We start from the raw sequence: 22,474 nt of genomic DNA on the forward strand, positions 1-22,474 counted from the left end.
AAATAGGCAAAACTGACATGTTTTACATTAAAACTCCGATATTTATTGTCTCATATCGTACTAGCTGTGCCCGCGGTTTCACCCGCGTGAAATTTATAGCCTGGCCTAAATATTATTCTAATGTATTAGCTATATTACTGTAAAGTTTCATCAAAATCCATTCAGTAGCTTTTGTGTGAAAGAGTAACTAAAATTCATACTTACAAACTTTCGCGTTTATAATATTATGAAGATAATAAGATATTCTAATGTTTTCTACAACGCCTTGCATTATATGTACCAAATGAGTGTTGCATGATATGGAGATCCTGCGCTCCAAAATTTATTGAAGAACATAAACACCTATAAATGTATATTTGAGTAAGTAGGTATCAACTTTTGAAGAGATACGAATTATAAAGACTATAAATTGAATATACAATGTGAGAATAGTACTGAAGACAATGTCTGTATGGGCTGAGTTCTTTTGCCTTTCCCTAGTATGAGAAAAAAAAAAACAAAAAAAAGGTTGCCAAAAATTACACTAGGTGCCTGCTAGCGCCATCTATATTACTAATGGTAGAAACTATTGACTGCTTTACCTATGACGTTCGCTTCCATATTTGAATTGTTTTCAATTACACATCTATACGTCATAAATGTATACAATATTGTAACAAAAAATATACTTGTAATACTTTTATTTGAATAAAAAAAGCAATAAAAACTGAATGAACCGTTTCAATTCAAATCATATAAAATAAAATATCTTCAAGTATTTTATAGTGTGAGGTTTTAAATGCGACTCAATTTGAACATTATTGGATTTACTTGGATTTATTAAAGCCTGAAAGGTCCAACAAGTTGAGGCTGCCAGGAGCGAGGGAAAATTCTTAATCAATTCTTAATTGGCAGCTCGTTGTGGACATGGACGTAGTATATTTGATGCAGTAGACTAAGTATGAAAGAAATGTATGTAGGTGGTCACTCTATTGTCCCTAATTTGAATATTAAGAATGAATTTGTATTTTCACAAGCACATTTTGAAAAGAATAAGAGCTGACTCTTGTCAGTTCTTCCTAGCTCGAAAGCACACTGAAATACCATAAGAGTCTGTAATAGACTTACATGAATAAAGATATTTTGATTAATTAATGGCATAAATGTAATCGCCCTAACAAAAAAGTAGTTTATTTCTTTATTTTGTTTTTTTTAGCTATAATATATATATATTTTATTTATTATGTGTTACTATATTAAAAAATATTAGTTATATTTGTATATTAATATTTAAAATTATTATTTTTGCAGGCATTGCTATGCTTACTAGGTCCAAACACTGTGTCATTATAATGAAATTGTTTTTGGAAGTAATAAATATTTTTCTATATACATTTTTGTATATTAAATAACTTGATTGGTAAGGCCTTTTGTGTACAATTTGCCATATAACAATTAAAATAACTTTATTTATAAAAAAACATCACCAATATACAGTATATATCTATACGATCCCAAACGGTAGCATGTAAGTCAAATATGCACATTTATGCCTTAAAGGTCAAAATAGTGTATGAAACGGATGTAGGCCTGTCCAGCCTAGATCTATATCTATTTTAACGTGCACAATCAGTTTGTCCTAATATATGGACTCCTCGTCGACGTGGAGATCTTTGGGGGAGGCCTTTGTTCAGCAGTGGACGTCTTCCGGGCTGAAATCATGATGATGAGGATGACATGGACGAGGTAGCGGGAATCTAGTAATTAATAATTATAAATGAGACACACAGAGTAATTCAAATGAATTTATTGTTGAGATTATTATTGTGTTTTAAGATTAGACTATGGTGAGTCAGTTTCCTGTGTGCCTTTTTTGATTATTTAAATTAATGGTGGAAAGTAATGTTAAATTCAATACGCTTCCACTGCGTAATAATACAACAAAAAACAAAAAGAACATTAGCAATATGGCATCTGGTAACCAACATTTGTGTTGTACATTTGCAGTTTGTATTTGTAATTTCAAATTATATTCCATTTTTAACGGTTTTCATTGAAACTTGTTAGTATACTGATATTTTTAATCTGTGAGAGTTTCTGGTGTGTTAATTAATCTTAGAACCACCTGTGAAGACTCGAATATGGGTCGCACTTGAGTTCAGTACGGTAAAAAAATATTGGCACCGATCAGAATTAGCGCCGTATTGAATGAATTCATTATTTCAGGTTCATTGCTTCGCGGATAATTAATTTAAAATAATATTACAAAATGGAAAACGTAACAATTATACATTCCTATGTAATTTGGTGTGGTTGTCTTTTTTTTTAAAGAAGTAGGTTTTCAATTATCTTAAAAAGAAAGTATTATTAGGGCGTTGATTTAAAAAAGCAAAACGGCGGGAAACAACAGTGTACATCACTCTTTTATGGTCGAGTTTATTTAAAATCAAATGTGTTGAATAACGTCGTACGATATATGTGCGTATTTAACGCCCTCGTCTTCGGCTAGGGATGAAATTCCGCCTCGTGTTTTATAATCATTATAACGCTAAGTACATTGTAATGATTATAACCCACGAGGTATTATTGTAATTTACTGCATTACAGATATTATTCCAATGGGAGTTATTTTCCCGCGCAAATTAAAATATTCTCATTTTCGAAGAGCTATTGAAAATGTAAACGGTTTGTTTAAATGTAAAGCGTTACACTTAAATGGATGGAACGAATTTTTGAATGCATTCTTAATTTAAAATTTAAATGTGGAATAATAATACAGTAATTATTTTTGTGTAATTTGTAAACATTTTTCTGTATTATTTAATGTTGAATAATCGTATAAGAGTAATGACCGTTGATTTTAATGACAATGGTATGTTATTTAAATGTAATATAACAGTATTAAATTAAATCTATACTGATGAGAGAGAGAGAGAGAACGAATTTTGTAATGAGGAACGTAAATTCGAAATGTAAACGGAAATATTACAGCGATTTTAGAATTCTTTTCACTGTTTGAAAGCTACGTTTTTCTAGAGTCATATGATTAATTTATATGCAGTAAAAGTGGGAGCGAAAGATATACCATCGAAATCTGTCTATAATCTTCTAACAGGTTTTGGCCTGTCTAAAATTGCAGTAGGTTACATACTAGAAAGTATATTTAAAGCTACATACCAGGCTTCTACCAGATTGGCTCGGTAGTGAGTGAAACACGAGCGGTGAAGGTGACTGTAGACATACATACGTTGGCAAAGGGGTCCCTTAAACATACACCTGTGTCACAAGTCCCGGTAACTGCTCGGAGTTTTAGCAGCACGGTGAATCCAAGGAACGCTATTGTCTCTAATTTGTAGGGCATCAAGCTAACAGCCCACCTAATGATAAATGACACCGATTCTTTTATCTCTGAGGAACGTCTTCAACAACCATCATTTAATCATGTGACGATCGTGGTATTCATCATTGTCATTCCTCCGTGATCTATTACATAGTTATATCCTTCGACTGAAACACAACTTACAAAGCAAACTGCTTTGTGCAAGAAATAGTTGAAACAAAATTTCTTCATGTTGTTTATCGAATCTGACATTATAAATGGGAAATATTATATTTCTTAAATGGATAAACTAACAAACTTATTTAAAAATCTTTCACGTATATACATATATAAAATTACATTCTCAGCAAGTATAGGCTGTATTTTTTTTTAATTAGAGCACCCTACAAAAATTTGGCTTAAGAGATGTCTGGGCGGCTTGCCAGTTTATTCATAATTTATTTAATCAACAGTTTCGTCAGCAAATAACTGGGTATCCTTCCAACATTGCAACAACATTTACTTAAATAAACAAACATGTTCGGACTTGTGCAAATGCACAGAAATGTTCCTGGGGCTGTGGTAGATGAATAATTTACAGCACTGCGGGGGTGTAAAATACCTTCGTATATACGTGACGTATTCGGAACAATTACCTTTTGTCCCCGAACACAAACTTTACAGCTCACTCACGGGCAGTTTGCAAAGCAATATCTATAGTACGAGTAACTGGTCATATCTTGTCATGTTTTGTCCTAAATTCGATGGAAATCAAAATACATGGCTAATGTTTTTGGCAGATTTAATTTTTAAACCGCTATGATTTATCATATTAAACACGAAAAAGATATTAATGTTTGTGTTAAAATAAAAAAAAAAAATAGATAAATTTAATAAAAGTTCATATGTTACGAAATTAGTAATAAAATCTTTACTTAAAGGCAGTCGGCAAGTAATCCTCAAAACCTAATTGTATTGCGTCCTACATTCGATGGCAATCAAAAGACTTGGCTACTATTATTAGACAGATTTTAGGAAGCCATATTTAAACCACTTTGAATTGTCACATTAATTACGAAATATATGTTAATATTATTGCCGATGTTATTTAATTTTATCAACGAAATAAATAACTTGAATGTAAAAAAAAAATTGTTAAAGCTTTAAATTGTGTTAAATTGTTAAAAAGTTTGTTTTTCGTAGATTTTATTGAGACATTAGCAGTAATATGTTTTGTACGTGAAAAGCGTATCAAAATTCGTTGCATGGTTTAGAAGTAAATGTAGAAATGACAGATGACCACAACTAATTCTAGAAAAGAAAAAAACAAATAAATGTTCATCATTTAAATTAAACAATGAAATAAACAATAAATTGTCAGAAAATTTAAGTTCTCTATTTTTGGTGAAAGCCTTTTGTTCAATCATATATTATTTTAAAAATAGTATTTATTGTTGATTCAGTAATTGGTTCTTTTCTGTGGAAATATTTTTAAAATAAGTTGTATTTATTTATTCGTAGATAAAAATGATATGCAATTTAATTTATATCCCAAACTCATTGAAATGTCCGATGTCAGTACTAAAAAAAAACACTAGAACGAGCTGAACATCCACTCGTCGCCATTGTGAGGACTCGACAGCACAATAGCGTTGTAATGTCGCCATTATTGTTCATAGCATGTACTTGTACCTACTGCGAAATAGTCGAGTACGAACGGCTACACGACTTTCAGTTTTATCATACATATGTGAGAAAGAGAAGGAAGCATTATGTCATCTTCAGCGCACACTGCTGGCGTCATGAGTCATTAAGCTGAGAACAGCGAGTGAGAGAGTGTGTATCTGAAAGCCGATAATTAGGCAGAGAAACAGTACCATATATATATAAGAATCGTATTCAAAATGACGTAATATTGGAGTGCTACTGAAATTACGTCATCATGTCCCATGAAGTACTAATATATATGACTGTGAACTTTGTAATTTCACTCTCAAATCAAATTAAAGTATCTTTTCCTGTAGGTCTATTACAGGCATTTGTGATAAGTCGAATCTACCGTCAGGATGTAGTTTGAGGCGAAAACAAATGACGAGAAACTGATAATAAATTAATTTTTAAATACTAGTAATACTAAATAATTATATATCAAACGAACTTACCAAGTGAAGTTCGATCATAATTATGTGACAGCTTCATTCTTAGCGATTTATTCACACCCACCCACTTGATGCATTAATAGATGTATATATTTATGTGCGTATTGTAAAAATGGAATAATTTAGCTGAGGTTCTTTCTAATATCCCAAACTTGGACATTAAAGTGAGAAGTGTGAAGCGAATAATAAAATAAAAACTACATAAAATTTGAAATGAAAACTTTACTTTAAACAGAATGAGCGCAGTAACAAGAATATCCTACTTTATCGGGTAAGTAGTGGGAGGTAGTAAGAGAATAGTCAATACAACTAATATTAATTTATATAAAAAAAAAAACTATAATCTACCATGCGAGGCTGGTGCTTGGGAATACTACTACAATATGTAAACACAAATCGCTAAGAATGAAGCTGGAAACATAATAGTAATCAGTAGGTTATTAGCGACATCGACTTTTTTATACTATACATATATTTAACACATATATTCTAAACAATTTATGTAACTGGAAATGAAGACGAATTAACTACCTATCTAACCATGTAAGTCAATAAAATTATATGTGAGATTTTGACACTGTATTATTGTTATTCAATAAGTAAATACTATGTGGCCATTCCACCGCAACGCACTTTAGTATTTCGTTTCGAACAACGCGAAACGAATAGGCCGCTTTCCTATTGTAGACCGCTTAAGTGCATCACAGCAGTATTGTTGTACTACAAGCATATTTTTCATTATTATTCGACGATAAGTTTCCTATATTATTTTTAACCGATTTTAAAAAAGGTTACTTTTTTCTGGTTTTAACATGACTCGATATATAATCAGACTTAGCGGAGAAATGTAAGTTTGTTCCTATAATTATACATGTTTATTAAATACTAGCTATATTGAATATAGCTAAACTTGTGCCGTTCGAGGAATCGAACCCACGACCATAGGAAGTAAGGCGGTGTAATAAACCGCTATACCACCTAGGCCGTCATAATAGTACATACTATACTTGATTGTAGCTCGAATATCCCACGTTCCGACCTCAGAACTTCATAAATTCATTATTGGCCTGTTCGGAAAGCACGAACGCTCCTTCTAGATAGCGATGTGGTTTAATGGTTTACGAATTTCGATCCAATAGGTCGTGGGTTCTAATCTTTCTTTAAATTCTAATCTTGCCACTAAAATACTTTGTGTCAATTTACATTAAATGTTTAAATAAAATTTATAGTGTTCGTGCTGCTCTATTCATGTAGGTCTATTACAGACTCTTATGATATGTTAAATCTGTCGTCAGTTCGGAGTGCTTTCGCGCTCAAACAAGAAACTCAGTTTAAATTCTTTTTAAATGAGCTTGTACAGGATGACTAAAATACAGATTCATTTTTTAAATTCAATCAGCAGAATAGATATAGTAACCGCTAGTGTATGCTATTGCATTTTTGTCAAAAGGAAATAAACCAATCAGTGGCTGTAACCCAAACGTAGCAGTTCCAAACAAGCAGCACCCGTTCACGAGTGTCATACTCGTGAACGTGTCGCATTTATTTAGTATTCATGGCATAGTAAATTGAGGCAGGAAATAATCTAATTAGTGGCAGTAACCCAAACGTACCAGTTCCAAACAAGCAACACCCGTTCACGAGTATGACTCACACTGTCGCATTTATTAATTTAGTATGCATGGTATAGTGAATTGAGGTGTTGGTCGTCTCCCAATCTACTACCTCGACTATAGACATAAAGACTGTCCGGGACAGACCAATCGGTACAAGCAGCACCCGTTCACGAGTATGACGTATGGGCGACGGTTGCCATTCTAATCACATAAAAAACTTAAGCTCATATTAATGGTTATAAGTACTGTATTTAATCAGTTTTACACTTCGTTATTATATTTTTAAGAGATGGTTAACTCACTTTATAGTCATTTCCTACCAGACGACGGTTAAGAGAGAGCGTTTTATTGGAAACGGAAGTCGCTCTCCTCGCCCGTACTGACGTTCTATTTTTAAATTTCTCTTTTTATTACCAACACGAAAAACTTTTTCACTTTGAAAACTGCAATGGAAACGCTGCATACTGCTATAATCACTTACTTGAACTGATATTTTGATGGCTGTGCTTAAACTGAGAGTGCAAGGAAAATATAGGTATGTGAGATTAAAATTAAAAATAAGATATAAATAATAGGAGACAGTGAATAGGTGTGCGAGATCGAGATAGGTTCATCAAAAACCAGTGTTTATGATTGTCAGCCCTGGTATAGAATACCATAGATAATTATACTTTTACACAAGCTCTACTTAGCTTAGGGTGATGGCGCTATGTGAATTATCCTGAGATTATTATTATTATTAATATAATAATGTTATTATTCAATTATTGTAATATTCCTAAATTACATGAAACCACAAGTGAATGTGTTCACTCATGCACGTGCGGCGTGACAATAATTTGACACGTGACGTGATGTGATGGCTCTGTATTGCGGGTTTCATAATTAAACAGGAGCCCCATCGAAATCAATGGGAAATTTTATAAAATGGAAGAAAGACTTAGTATATTATTTTGTAATTTATTTGTACAAAAAGTTAAACATAAAACAAACGGACAAATGGACATAGTTTTACGTTTGTAGTATTGGTTCAGAAAATGATTCTATTAAAATTGCTACAGCTTTTAAACACAAACACACACAATACATATACATATGGTACCCGTATGTATTGTTAATTTGTAATAAAATTATTATGCGTCGATCCCTACTGCGGCTAACAAAGAGTTGATGATCTTGAAAGGGTTGACTGTTTTCATAAACTGTAGCTAAGGAATAGAATAGAAAATAATTTATTCAAATAAACTTAATTTAAGCACTTTAGAATACTCATAACATTTTTTTTTGTATCTACTCCTCGTTCGGAAAGCTGTCTCATCACAAGAAGAACGAGTAAGAAACTTGTATGTTGCTCTTTTAAATAATCCTTGTAAGTTTACATTTACAAGTCGAAACTCGTGAATACAAACTACCAACCAGCACCAATTTTTTTGGGTCAAATATACATATACAATAAGATTAAATCAGTCGTAGTAATAAGAGCAGACCAGTCCCTACAAGCAGCACTGCACGAGTATGACGGATGAGCCAGCTATCACTGCGCTCGACCATATTTTAGGGAGCCCAATGACCCAACCCACCACGCCGCCACATGTCTGGACATTTTAGTGAGCATTTATCTATTTATCTAAGGATCATTTCGATCACACGCTAACTTTTCAACAAAAAACCCATCATAAACGGTCTGTTAGTTTTGGAATTACTATGCCACAGATCGATGCACAGGCATTTAGACAAGTCAAAGTTATACGCATTAATATTTCCGTCGGGTGTTAAAATTTTTTAATGAATATTAAAAAAAACAAAAAGTTTATTATTTTTTATTTAATGGCTAGTGCTAGAATCAATTTGAAAATGTTTTTCAAACAATTTGAAAGAAAGGAAGTCTTGAATTTATTTTCGAATGTATTTAGTCCCCGACTGCTCTATCTGGCATTACAGTTGTGATATTTTTTATACTTTTCTATAAAAAAAACTTTACTTTCCAAAAAAAGATCAATTAAATATTTATTTATGTCTAAAATAACACGTAATATGTACTTTACACCTATTGTATACATTTTTCTGAACTCGGTTAAGAAAATGTTTACTTCTATCTCGCAAATAAATCTCGAGGGATATTTTTTTATCTTTTCTCTATTTATTGTTGTACACCGTATCCTTACGCTGACCCGTGAATTTATCTTATTCATCCTCGCTAGATTGGACGAGGACCTTTTAAGAATAATTTCGCCATTGTAATTTCTTTTTTATTCAACTCTATTGCTTTTTCTATAAACAAACAACATCCCAGATGGTATAGTCTGTGGTATTATCAACCGTCGATGTTGTGGTAAACGAAAACACTACTCATACCCACATTTTGTTCGGTATATTTGAATCCCACGTGGCAGCCGGGTTGCCGTCGTCTTCGGATTCGATTATATTTGGTTTATTATCGGTGTTGCCCTCACCGAAGAGTCAGTCAGAAAACAAATTGTAACACAGAAAGTTATTTTGTGTCGAAAAAATTTTGAACTCACTAACTTTTGGACGGAATTAAGGGTAGTACACTACTAGGACATGACGCTATCCTACTCACATAACCATATATAGAAATGTTTAGCTATTTCTACTTAATTTAGAATTCCTCTTTAGGATGAGTATGGTGCATCCTGCGAACTTTCTTATCTCGTACTCTCGAAATAAAAAACATAGTACTTTCCGTAGAAAGTTACAAAAATCTTAGTCTTAAAAAGAACACAAGATCATCAATATCATAATTTTGCGCACAAAAATCCGTGTATTTGTGATTGTCACATATCCTTGTTAATTACAAAAACAATATCATGATTTTTGTCACAAAATATATCGCGATTGTCACATATTCTTGTCATATCCTTGTTGTATATTTATTTTACATATATGAAAAGCAATATAACGCTGCAGTACATATAAATTAACATATTACAATGTCATAATCAATGGACGTAAACGTGCTGTTCATAGCACCTAAGTTTTTTGTGTTTGCCTCAAGTATAAAGCGACATGCGATCGTAGAGAATGAATTGCATTACAGCGTAAAATCTTTTCAATCAGTACTCATTGCAGAAAGCTATACACGTTGGACAATAACACAGCAAATTATATTACTCACCGTTTAATTACTAGGGGAGATGATGTCCAGAACATTGTTCATGATTCTTATATTTATAGTACTTCATTGATACTGCATTCTAGATTAGTGAGAGAGAGTAAGAAGTTCACTGTCTATATAAAAGTAAAGAACAGTGGATCTTCCTTTTTATGGAAGACGGGTGGTTACTACATTTGTTTTTGTAACAACAAGTCTAACATGCGAAAAGTGAAAGGATTGCATGAATTTTGTTTTTTTAGAATACAACTAGTATATAATAAAAGGTGTAAAATTCTATAGTGCAAAATATGTTTATATATTTTATGGACATTTATCTATTTATGGTAACTTTAAAAATATAAAAAATTAACAGAATATTATAAATATTATATAGCCTCGGTGGTCGGGAGTTCGTTTCCTCGCATGGTACAAAATGAGTATGACTGTTTGTATCCAACTGGGAGTTACCTACATATATTATGTATGCATAGACAAAACAAATATCTATACATTAGCATCAAAAACACGATCTCTGCATTAGTTTAGGACTAGATGGCACTGCGTGAATTGTCCTGAGACATTATTATTATTTGCAACTGTTTTGTAAATCGCGGTAAGTTTATAAATTGCGATACAACTCGCACCCCATTCGGTATGTAGGGCAGGTTCGTGTTATTTCGGTTCGTGCCCACCCCGCGCCCCGTGGCTGCCGTGAAGGTAATTACGCAGGGTTGCGCTCCGCAACAGGGGTTGTGGTTCCTGAATTAGAAACTTTTTACCATTTTTCGTCCGCACAGTTGAGTAAATTGAATCATTGTGCTTTCGACTGCTACTGGCCGAATATATGATTGGATTCTTTGAATATCTATAAGGGTTATTTGGCATTTACAATTTGAAAAGTTTCTTTATTTCATTAACTTGATATCACAGATGGGGTGATCAGTAACATTTCCTTGTCTTAGCTATGGATATTTAATTGAACCTGTTGGTCTAAGATATTTTTATTGAATATCTACCTCTTTTATTCATCTTTTTTTGTTTTCTCGATGAGGTCACACCGACTTTTACAGACTACGAGTATGTTGTTTATTGTATTGTTTGGTTCTTTATGAATATCTAATAAAAACTGTATTTCTAAATATAAAACGATTGGAAATAACTTTTTTTTACCTGCAAAAGGACTCGGTCAACATTCCCAATTTGTGAAAAACATTTAAACAGAAAAAAGTTTCAGCCATTACGAATATCAATACGCTGAGAGTTGTTTTAAAAGAAATCAGTTATAAAAATAACCAGTTCCGTAACAAATACAAGAAACAAGTTACCTAATATTTTTTGTGCAGTATGCCACTCAAAACTCCCATTTCAATAGCAGTGAACGTGAATCGTAGACGATTGAACCGACGTCAGCAAGTTGAGCGTCCACAACTTCGGCCCGAGCTCATTTAACTTCCGTGAATATCGATTTATCGTTTTATTTGCAATCGCCGTTCCAGGATTCAGTTTCTAATCACCTCAGATGAGGAGTATAAATTCCTCATGGATATAAATGAGCGGCTAATTTATAAGCTGGAAGTTTTTATTTCGGTTGGTAACAGTGGGCTTCGATTTTACTTCTTTGGGTTATTTAGTTTCTTGGACTGACACTACTATCACGATTATATAATTGGTTTGTTTCCCGTGAGTATTTTAAAACTTTTTTAGTCATTTGGGCTATTATCGGTCCTAAAGAGAGCTGGGGTACAGCGACCTGCATAGATTTATTGTGCTCGTCCTATTTTTTAGTTTTGTGTATAGGTCCGTCAGGGACAATAATTGCAGGACATTATTAGGGGCGATGCTTTTTATCTCCTCTGAATAGAGTGTCTACTTTTATAAATAATATATGTAGTAACCCTGCATAAAGATTATTATTAAAATCATTTACCTCAAGATTTGGAGGGTCGTCTTAAGGGCACATACTTTGCAAGTCGAGATTAATGAGGCAAATCAACACGAGGTGTTGATCTCAACCGATGTCGTCGGATTAAGTTGAAAGGACTTCGACGTTCTTTAACGAGTTTCAAACGGCGAAGTTCGTCGTGATTTTAATTATTTTTGTGCGCAATTAAAATAGACTGAATAAAGACAAACATATTATAATTACCTACCTACCTATAAAGTTAAATATACAAAGCAGGAATATGTATATGTATATATTTATTTATTCATAAGTATATAGCGTAGGAGAGAAACGAGCTGATGGCTCACCTGATGTAAAGTGATTACCGGTGGTAATCACTTTTTTTGGCCTTCTAAAAAGGAATAAGCTCTTGTGCTGTTTACTGTTTGGTTTTGTACTGGCTATTCAAACAGATGATATATAGTTGATTACACTGATAGTATTTTAGTTTCTAGTGGGTAGTGAGAAAGAAAATCAATTCAAGCAAAAACTGCACCCAAATGCTGCAGCAAAGTTTTAGCCGTTTCCGTGATCAGCGTGTATAAACGCACTGACAAACAGTTAAATAGACAAATTGAGTAGGTAAAATGGACATACCGTAATCAGTGTTATATTATGTATAGATTTATTTGTCTATGTACAAGGAAAAAGCAATTATACGATATGATTTTTCAAAAGCTGTTCGAATAATCGAACGAGTAGTAAATTTAAAAATCACACGTCAATTTGCATTTCAGGGCTTTGGAAACATACATGATTGGAAGCGAAAGTCAATTGATGCGAAAAATCCAATCGGACCGGCTTTAACTATTAGCATTTACAGCAAAGTTCAATTTATTAAACCCGCGCAACCTTTTTTAATACATCTGACTTGCTATTACTTAAAGTAAACCTATAATTAGATTAAAGTAAAGTGCCCATCACAAAATTGTAGTTATTATAGCTACACTAATATTATAAAGCTGAAGAGTTTGTTTGTTTTGTCGAGGAAGGCTTTAAGTTATATAACATTACGCTACGACCAATAGAAGCGGGGCTGAAATGAAAAATATTGCAAAAGGTGGAGAAATGAAACGAAGATGGCAATTGTGAGTAGCTTTGACGTGGTCTAGTGTTTTGAGTAGTCATGCTCACTAAAATGTCCAGACTTGTGCCGGCGTGGTGGGCCGGGTCATTGGGCTCCCTAAAATATGGTCGAGCGCAGTGATGGCTGGCTCATCCGTCATACTCGTAAACGAGTGCTGCTTGTAGGGACTGGTCTGCTCTAATCACTATGACTGATTTCCTCTTATTAATTGTTTAACCAGTTGGTTATGTATTCAATATTTTTTCTTTTTGAGTATTTAATTGAATTAGTGCTAATTGGTGGTTTGCATTCACACACTTAAACTTAAAAATGTAAAGTAATTATTAAAAAGAGCAACACGCAAGTTTCTTGCTCGTTCTTCTTGTGATGAGACAGCTTTCCGAACGAGCGGTAGATTAAAAAAAAATGTAATGACTATTCAAAAGTGCTTCAGTGTAAGTTTATTTGAATAAATGATTTTCTATTCTATTCTATTCTATTCTATTCTTGAAGACTAAGTGGCGCGGGTCAGCTAGTTATATATATAATTCTCGTGTCACAATGTTACTTACCATTCTCCTCCGAAACGGCTTGACCGATTTTTATGAAATCTTATATGTATAAGTAAATAGGACTAAGAATCGGCTGCTATCTATTTTTTATACCCCTAAGTGATGAGTGTTGTCCACCCCTAACATTATATTTTTATTTTTTTCGGACAATTTTCTTTTATATTTTATAATGTGGTATAAAAAATACATACAACTTTAAATTTTCTCCCTTCTATCACCAACCACTATTTTTTAATAGCGATTTTAATTTATATGGCAAGACAACGTTTACGACAAGACAGGGTCAGCTATTATACATATAGCATTTTATAACTGGGGCTGTCATTTTTAAACATAGGTGATTAATACATCTTGGAGGCCAGTTCACATCCTCTCTCCTAATATATATATATATATATATATATATAAATTATTAGAATAATAACGAAAGAAAGCAAGAAATACAATGTAAGTCTGTAGTAAGAAAGTATGTATACTTATTCATATTTATACAAAAATAAAATATGAACTCTACATATATACATAAAAAATATATTTTTAGGACCGTTATTCCAGGAGGAGTAGTAAGTGGCATTGTCCACTGTTGTCGTTGTGATGAATGCAACAATTAGGATTTCTATCGATTTGAATCCAACGTGATTAAGTTCGTTATCGGGGTTTCCATCACCGGAGAATTAGTCAACGTTTTTTGGTATTGACCAGATTTTAACGCAACCTCTAGGTTTGAGTTGGGGTAGTAAAAGATAGCTAGATAGATAGAATAATAATAATAATTTTTATTCCCAAATATATCAGCACAATGTTATACATTTAGTTCTGGCTACCGAAATAAGTAAACCCATATCTCGAAAACTTTAAATTTTTTTTATTTAAATTTATTTGTATATTTATATTACACTAATGAAAACACATAAATAAAAAATTAAATTACGGTACTTATAGCACAGATACGATAATATCTTATACTTAGAATACACACAGACCAACACAAACAATCATACTCATGAAATACAAATATTTATATCTGTGGAATCGAACCCGCGACACATAGGAAATAATTGGCCTTAGCGGTTTAGAAACAAAAAAGTTAGGTACTACTGTTATTTTTGATTTTACTGCTATGAAATCTTGTTTTCAGCCAGTTGTAAAACAAAATTGGGACAACCACAATATCGATATCAACCAGCGCTTCGTTCAACTGTTTTCAAACGAGAAAACTGGTTGAACTAATATCGTTTACTGCGAAATTCAATTTGGTAGAACAATGGACTCGCAATACAATCATTTTAGTGAACTACTCTATTAAAATGGACGATTTCAGTTTTTCACAATAGATTTTAAAGCTATTATAAAAAGAGCTATTTAAATATTTATTGAAAAATGCTGATAGCATATAAATGAATATTTACGATGATACAAACGATATTTTGAGTTTCACTATGTTTACAAGATTATTCTATGGACTATTTGCACAACAAATTATGTATTTATTTATTAGAAAATCAACAGCTTACAATCTAATACATTAAATCAACAGTACATATCTAGAGAAGGCCAATAACAGGTTTTCAGTGACTTAGCAAAAGAAAAGAAAACAGAATGAGGATTAATTTAGAAGTACAATTTAAATATTAAAAATGTTACAGTACATAAAACTAATAGAACAATTACTTTAAGAATTACAAATACAGTAATAGTATCTGAATTAGAAGTCAATTGTGTGTGTGTGTGTGGCTGTAAGAAGGAATGTGTGTGTATGTGTATTATTAAAGTGTATGAAGATAATAGCTTGTGATTAAGTATATGATAAAGGTTCGTTTTAAATGTGTCTTTAGAATAATATCTAAAGGGATCTACATCTTTAAAGTACTGTTATACGTTGACATTATTTATATATACACTTATCTTATATATAAAATTCTCGTGTCACAGTTTTCGTTCCCATACTCCTCCGAAACGGCTTGACCGTTTCTCATGAAATTTTGTGAGCGTATTGAGTATGAGAATCGGCCAACATCTATTTTTCATCCCCTAAATGTTAGGGGTAGTCCACCCCTAATTTTTTTTTTATTTTAAGGAAAAACAACGTTTGCCGGGACAGCTAGTATATACATATATATATATAAGGTACCGAGAATAATGGTGTTCCACGTACACAACGGTAGGGAACAGAGAATGTAATAGCATTAAGGATCAATAATTGCTTACATTTATTTTCTTTTCACTAACTATGGTCAACTGGTGAAATATTTCGCTAGATATTTAAGTCCGCCATTTATAAAAATATATAAAGATTTTTTTAAATTTGTGGGTATGGACGGATGTTTGTTACTCTTTTACGCAAAAACTATTAAACGGATTTTGATTCAATTTTACCGTAAAATAGTTTATACATCAGAATAACATATAGCCTATATGTTTCACGCGGGTGAAACCCGCTAAACAGCTAGAACAATGTAAATATTTAATTACAAAAAATATATGTACTACTTTTTAAATGACATTTATGGACTAAGTATAAGAATTTTTAATAGCTTTTTTTTTATTCTATCATTTATTAGGTATATAATGCAGATTCAGTCAAGTACATGAGCAAGAAACTTGACTGTCGCTGTAATAAATAGTTCTTATTCAATTTTACATTCTTAATATTTTATGTGAATACAAATTTACAATAGTAAAATATTATAATTTGATGGATTTTTAGTATTTTGTTTAATTCTGCTATCATTAGCATGTTGGAGAGAACTGTCGTTGTCTGGTCGCCGAACAGTCAACACTAGGCTTCCAAAATGTATTCAAACTCTATTCTTTGCCTTATAATGACTTTTTAGAGGCATAACATGTGTCGCAATATGGGTGTAGATACGACAAAGTTCGAAGTTTAATCACTAATAGGGAAGGCCATAGAGCTTTCTGTGATAGTGGTCAGGTTTCCACACTAAATATTCGTGGTTTAACACGTGGTAATGCTTGCGGAATTAAACAAAATAACACCTAATTCAAAAAAATAGTAAAAATATTAAGTAAACATATACTTGATTAAACCAAATATCATTCGTTGTGCTCAGAGCATATCTATCCCCATAAGCAGCACCTGTTCAATACTATGACAAACATCAGATGGCCCGTATTCTTGTTTGCCACCATCATCATCATCATCATTTTCTACTTCCTTATCCCATTTATTTGGGGTTGGCGTAATGTTTTTCTCTTCTATTCATCCCTGATCGCAATAATCTCGTTATATACTCCCTTTCTTACCATAGATAACATAGTCAGTCCATCTCTTTTTCGGCCTTCCTCTATTCCTTACACCATCCACTTTCATTTGTAATATAAAAAAAAGGTAAGTTAGCAATCATTGAACTAAGCCTTCGTTATTTAAAATATATATTCATTATAATTATTTTAATATAATTAATCTATATTTAATATATTGAGAGCGTCGTGGAGCATCTGGAATTAATCCCATAGACTATAAAATGGAGACGGTATTTTTTTTAATGTATTTCTTTCTTAAATACAAGTTCCACATACAGTTTGTATTTTATCGTCCACAGGCGACATAAAAATACCTTTATCAAACACATTACGCACGTAGTAACAAAAACGTAAGTTTACTGTAACCTCGAAACTATAAGAAATGTGCTTTACGCATGGAAGGTGTAGCAATTTTAGTCACAAAATCGACCAATCAACTCAACAGTCTGTAGTAATACAGTACGAATAATATACCACAGACTACAAAGTGTTGCTATAGTAGGATGTAGCTAACTCTTCTACGTAACAGTTGCCTGCTGGAAAGTTTAATGAACAAAGTTTCAGATAACACTTTATAGTCAGAAATGAAATATTATTTGTAATAGAGTGGCATTTTTTTTAATACTTCCTAATAACTCGACTCTGTTACGCACGGATATTTTAATTTATGATAGACATAAAATCTTAACAAATTATACAATTTAATGGCCTACAATATTCAAAATTCAAATCCAAAATCTGATAAAAATATCTTTATTAATGTAACTCTATTACAGACTCTTATGAGATGTCAAATCTACCGTCAGATCGGAATGATTTCGAGATGAGAAGAACTGACGAGAAAGTCAGCTCGTATTCTTTCCAAATAAATATTGTACATGTTTACAATAATACAGATTCATTTAAATTCAAAATATACATATACAATCTTATTATAAACAATATATAAAATTATTTATTTCAATAATTTTCTTGTTTAAGAATAGTAAAATATCGGAGCGTCCATTTCTTCCAGTTCTAATTTTCAATTCCATTATTGTTCTTTATAATTTTAGATAGATATTTATATTGATGGTCAATATTATCAAACGGCCTTTGCTCTAATAAGCAAGCACGTGATAAAACCAGCTTGTACTAAGAAAGTCGGAATACCGAACATACATAATAAATTTATTATTACTGAATCGGGATAATTAAAAATATATATCACAAATATCTAATACTAGCTGTACCCGCGACTTTGTACGCGTGGAATTTAACAAATAGTTAATTAGAGATTTTTTCTAAAATAAAAGTTACGCCTTATTATATCAGCTACCTGCCACTAAAAGTCCCGTCAAAATCGGTCCAGCCATTTCAGAGATTAGTCGGAACGAAGAGACAGACAAAAATTGTAAAAATGACTTTTTGGTATACGTACCGTACTTATATTAATACGCATGTAGTAAAAAACGGTTATTTCAATATTACAAACAGATACTCCAATTTTATTTATATGTATAGATTACTATTACGGTCATAATGAAAAGGGACTCATGTGTTTCTATTCACTAAGATTAAGCCTTCATGTATTTGAAATTCACGAGCTCATCTCACTTTTCATCCGAAACAGATCTTACAAAGCAAGCTGCTTTGTGGCTGAAATATATGAGAGGTACCCACGTAGATGAGTTTACAAAGGCGATTTAGTTTGAATACTGCATGTACACTGAGATTTAATGTCAGAGATTTCTTTGATAGATCTTCTTCTTATTTCATGCGGAGTGAGAGGCAGATGTCACCCGCCTTACGACGCCATTTCTTCTTCTTTCTTTTTGCTGCTTTTCTGGTATACTCGTGGAGTAGACGCTCTGACTCGGTCGGTCCATCGCATGGTGATTCTTTAGTAAATGGATAGGTAGATATGTATGTAAGATATTTATCTGAATTCTTACAAATCAGTAATCACACACAATGACACTTACCATATATAGATTTGGACAATACAAAGAACATAAATTTGTGGCATTATGTATATTGCATAAAATATGTATTTTTTGTTATTAACTTTTATGTATATTATTTTGATACCACTTTTTTATTTTAGCGTCTTAGCATACCGCTTTACTTCCGATGGTTCCTCTCACGGTGCAAACATTTGTATTCATAAGTATGATGGTTTGTATCGGTTTGGGTGTTATCTACCTATATTATGTATGTATTTACATAAAAAAATATCTAAGTATTTATAAAAGTTGTCTAGACCCGCCAGACATAAGATATAGCTTGCTTACCGTGGGATTAGAAAGCGCTGTGTTAATTGTTCAGGATTATTTATTATATTATATTATACATACATGCATATTTAAGTATAATCGATTTTTAATAAATAGTTTGTAATTGTTATAAAAGTTCGTGAGTGTATACGGTTGTTTAAGAAACAAAGCACATCATCTTCGACCGATTTGAAGGTATAGATAAAATATTTAACAATCAGTTTTAACCGATTTGAGGACGCGAAAATAATTAACAATTAATTAAATAATACTAAACCCTCAATGGTGAAGGGATTGTTCAACAGTAGTCTATAAAATGAAGTGGCAATTACTTTTTAACGGTGGGTAATAGGTTCATTTGGGCTTAGCCAACCTTTTAGTTTTTAGTGCACCAACTTTGAGAGCTGTTATTTAAGGTTTAGTTAATTAAGTTAATTGTGGAATTTACTATTAACGTGAGCCGCAGCGTTCGTGACTAGCCTTGATACGGTTTGTTTGCAACTATGTATTGTGCTATTATTTGTGGGGGAATAGAAATATAATTAGGAGGTAATTTACGGAGTTTCGTTTCTGCTCGGGAATATTTTCCTAGGTTAATTACTTCTATATTGGTTTCATATTTCATTACAATCTCAATGGTACACGCATTGTTGCTAACTCTTTAATGAGAGGCAGTAGGAGATTGTTATTGATAGTTGTTTGCTCTATACCATACTTTGCCTATGGTGCCCCTTAGAAATCATCGCACTTAATCCTTACTAATCTTATTAAATACTAAAGTAACTCTGTCTGTCTGTCTCGCTTTCAGGCCTAAACAACTGAACCAATTTAAATGAAATTTAGTACACAGATAGTCTAGACCCTAAGAAAGGATATAGGCTACTTTTATATGCAAAAAAAGGGTTATAAGGGGTTGAAAGGGGAGATGAAAGTTTGTATGGAATATTGTCATTTATAAAGCTAGAGGCTTGAAATTTATTTCTTAGGCTGTTGATTAAATATAAATAAATATGACATTCAAAGTTTGTAAAAATGTTACTCTTAAGGAGTAAAAAAAATAGGGGATGAAAGCTAGAACGATAAAACTTTAATCTTTTGCTCTTTTGGGTTAGATAATTGAGTATTTTTTTCTTTACTTGGTTTGAAAATAATAAAAAAAAATAGTTTTTTTGAGGCAGACTACTGACTGTGGCAGTTAACCGTGTGAAAGTTTCTTACAACTTCTAAAGAGCTGACATTGTTTAATAGTTACATTTCTCAAGTCTCCCAACATTTTTCCGATAATGGTGAAGTAGATGAGAATAATGTAAAGGGTGAACGGCGTTATTTTTCAAATGGACCCTAAAAGAAGAGATTTTTTCAAATCAAATCAATATATTTTTATTACTGTATGTCTATTACAGATTCTTATAATATGGTAAATTTACCGTCAGTTCAGAGTGCTTTTGAGCAGGGATGTTAAGGAGATCCGTAACCGTAACCGAAACTATCGGATATCCGACAAAATTAAATATCCGTAACCGTAACCGAATCCGAAATAAAAGTTTCGGACAATATCGGAGGGCGGAGCCTAATTTAGACACGATATGTAACCATTTTATTAACTGTTTGTATTTTACTTTTGTAATTCCTTAAAAAAATTATACGTAACCGAAATTATCCGAAAGTAACGGATAATCAGCATCCGTATCCGTATCCGGTATAATAATCATTCCTATATCCGAAATCTATCCGTATCCGAAATTTCATATCCATAACATCCCTGCTTTTGAGCTAAGAAGAACTGTCAAGAAAGTCAGCTCTTATCCTTTTCAAATGAGCATATACATGGTTACAGAAGTACAGATTCATTTTTTAATTGAATTACAGAGAATATCGTAACCACCAACCAACATTTAATATAGTAGGAGATATAAAAAGATGTAAACAACAAAGCGGATACCGAAAATTTTCTTACTCATACCGAAGTAGTAACAAAAATGCGCAATTCCACATTTTTGTTACTACTTCAACGCATGTGCTGTCAGCGGGCGTCACATAATAAACTGATGTTCATTTGTATAGGTGAAAATTACAACCTATCAGGTTAGGAGGTTGGCCGTTGCTTGTTTGTTAGAACAATTCTTTAATAAAAGGTTACCTAGATAGTTTCAAATTTTATTTACATTTTAGTTAGTTTTTTTTCGTTAGCTTAGTTTTTTTTCTTTGAACTTCTATTACAGAGAGTTAATATTGTGAGGTTGTAGAAGGTAATCTCTGAATCTCCTGAACCAATTCTGAATCGTTAATCTAGGAAGGGTATAGATTATATAACATACAAAAATGTATTTTACACACACACGCATGTTCTTTGACATAGAACCCTAATAACACAAACTTTTACAACTAGTATACGAATGTATATAAACTTACTTACTTACTATATATAAACTTTTTCAAACTATACAACTAGTATACAACAAATACTATATAACTAGTATGACCACTCAGACCACTAGTATAAATAAAATAGTGTCGAAATTTATCATAACGCACGATGCACCACACGATAGTTGAACATCGCCATTAATGAAACCTATAAAATAATTAGTAGCCTATTGCAAACCGCCAATTTTGTTCATTAGTACCACAGTGTATACTGTGGTACTAATGAACAAAACACAGTGGATGCTACCGAATTCCTTACTCGTTGTATTTCCTTCTACATGGGAGTAGATATTAGACACAGTAGTGATAGAATATGTTATTCATATTTCATAAAAAACTAATAAATGCAAATATTCTGATAGTAAAAATTGGCATTTAAAAGCAACTGTTGCTGCTTAGGTCTCAAAATGTTTTGGCAAATGTCATAAGAGATCAAGGAACTGCTGTAGGTGCTAAATAAAGAGTTAAAAACTATTAAGACATTATCGTATGAAATGATTTTACATGAGCCTCTATGAACTTTCTTACCATATATATATACCATAGTTAACAATTGACATTTTGTTTTTTTAACTGAATAATCATTATTTTATTAATTTAAGGAAAAACTTTGTAACCCTTTTCACGAAAATTGAGCGAGCGAAGGAGTATGAAATTTTGCACGATAATAGTTTAAATAGAGGAGAGCAGTTTTTATTTAAAATTATACATTAAATATATATTATATCAATAAAAAAAATACATAATATTATGTATTTAC

Source organism: Achroia grisella, unplaced genomic scaffold, assembly GCF_030625045.1.
Source record: "Achroia grisella isolate CSIRO2021 unplaced genomic scaffold, CSIRO_AGI_Agris_v1 utg413, whole genome shotgun sequence".
In the NCBI taxonomy this organism is placed as follows: Eukaryota; Metazoa; Arthropoda; class Insecta; order Lepidoptera; family Pyralidae; genus Achroia; species Achroia grisella.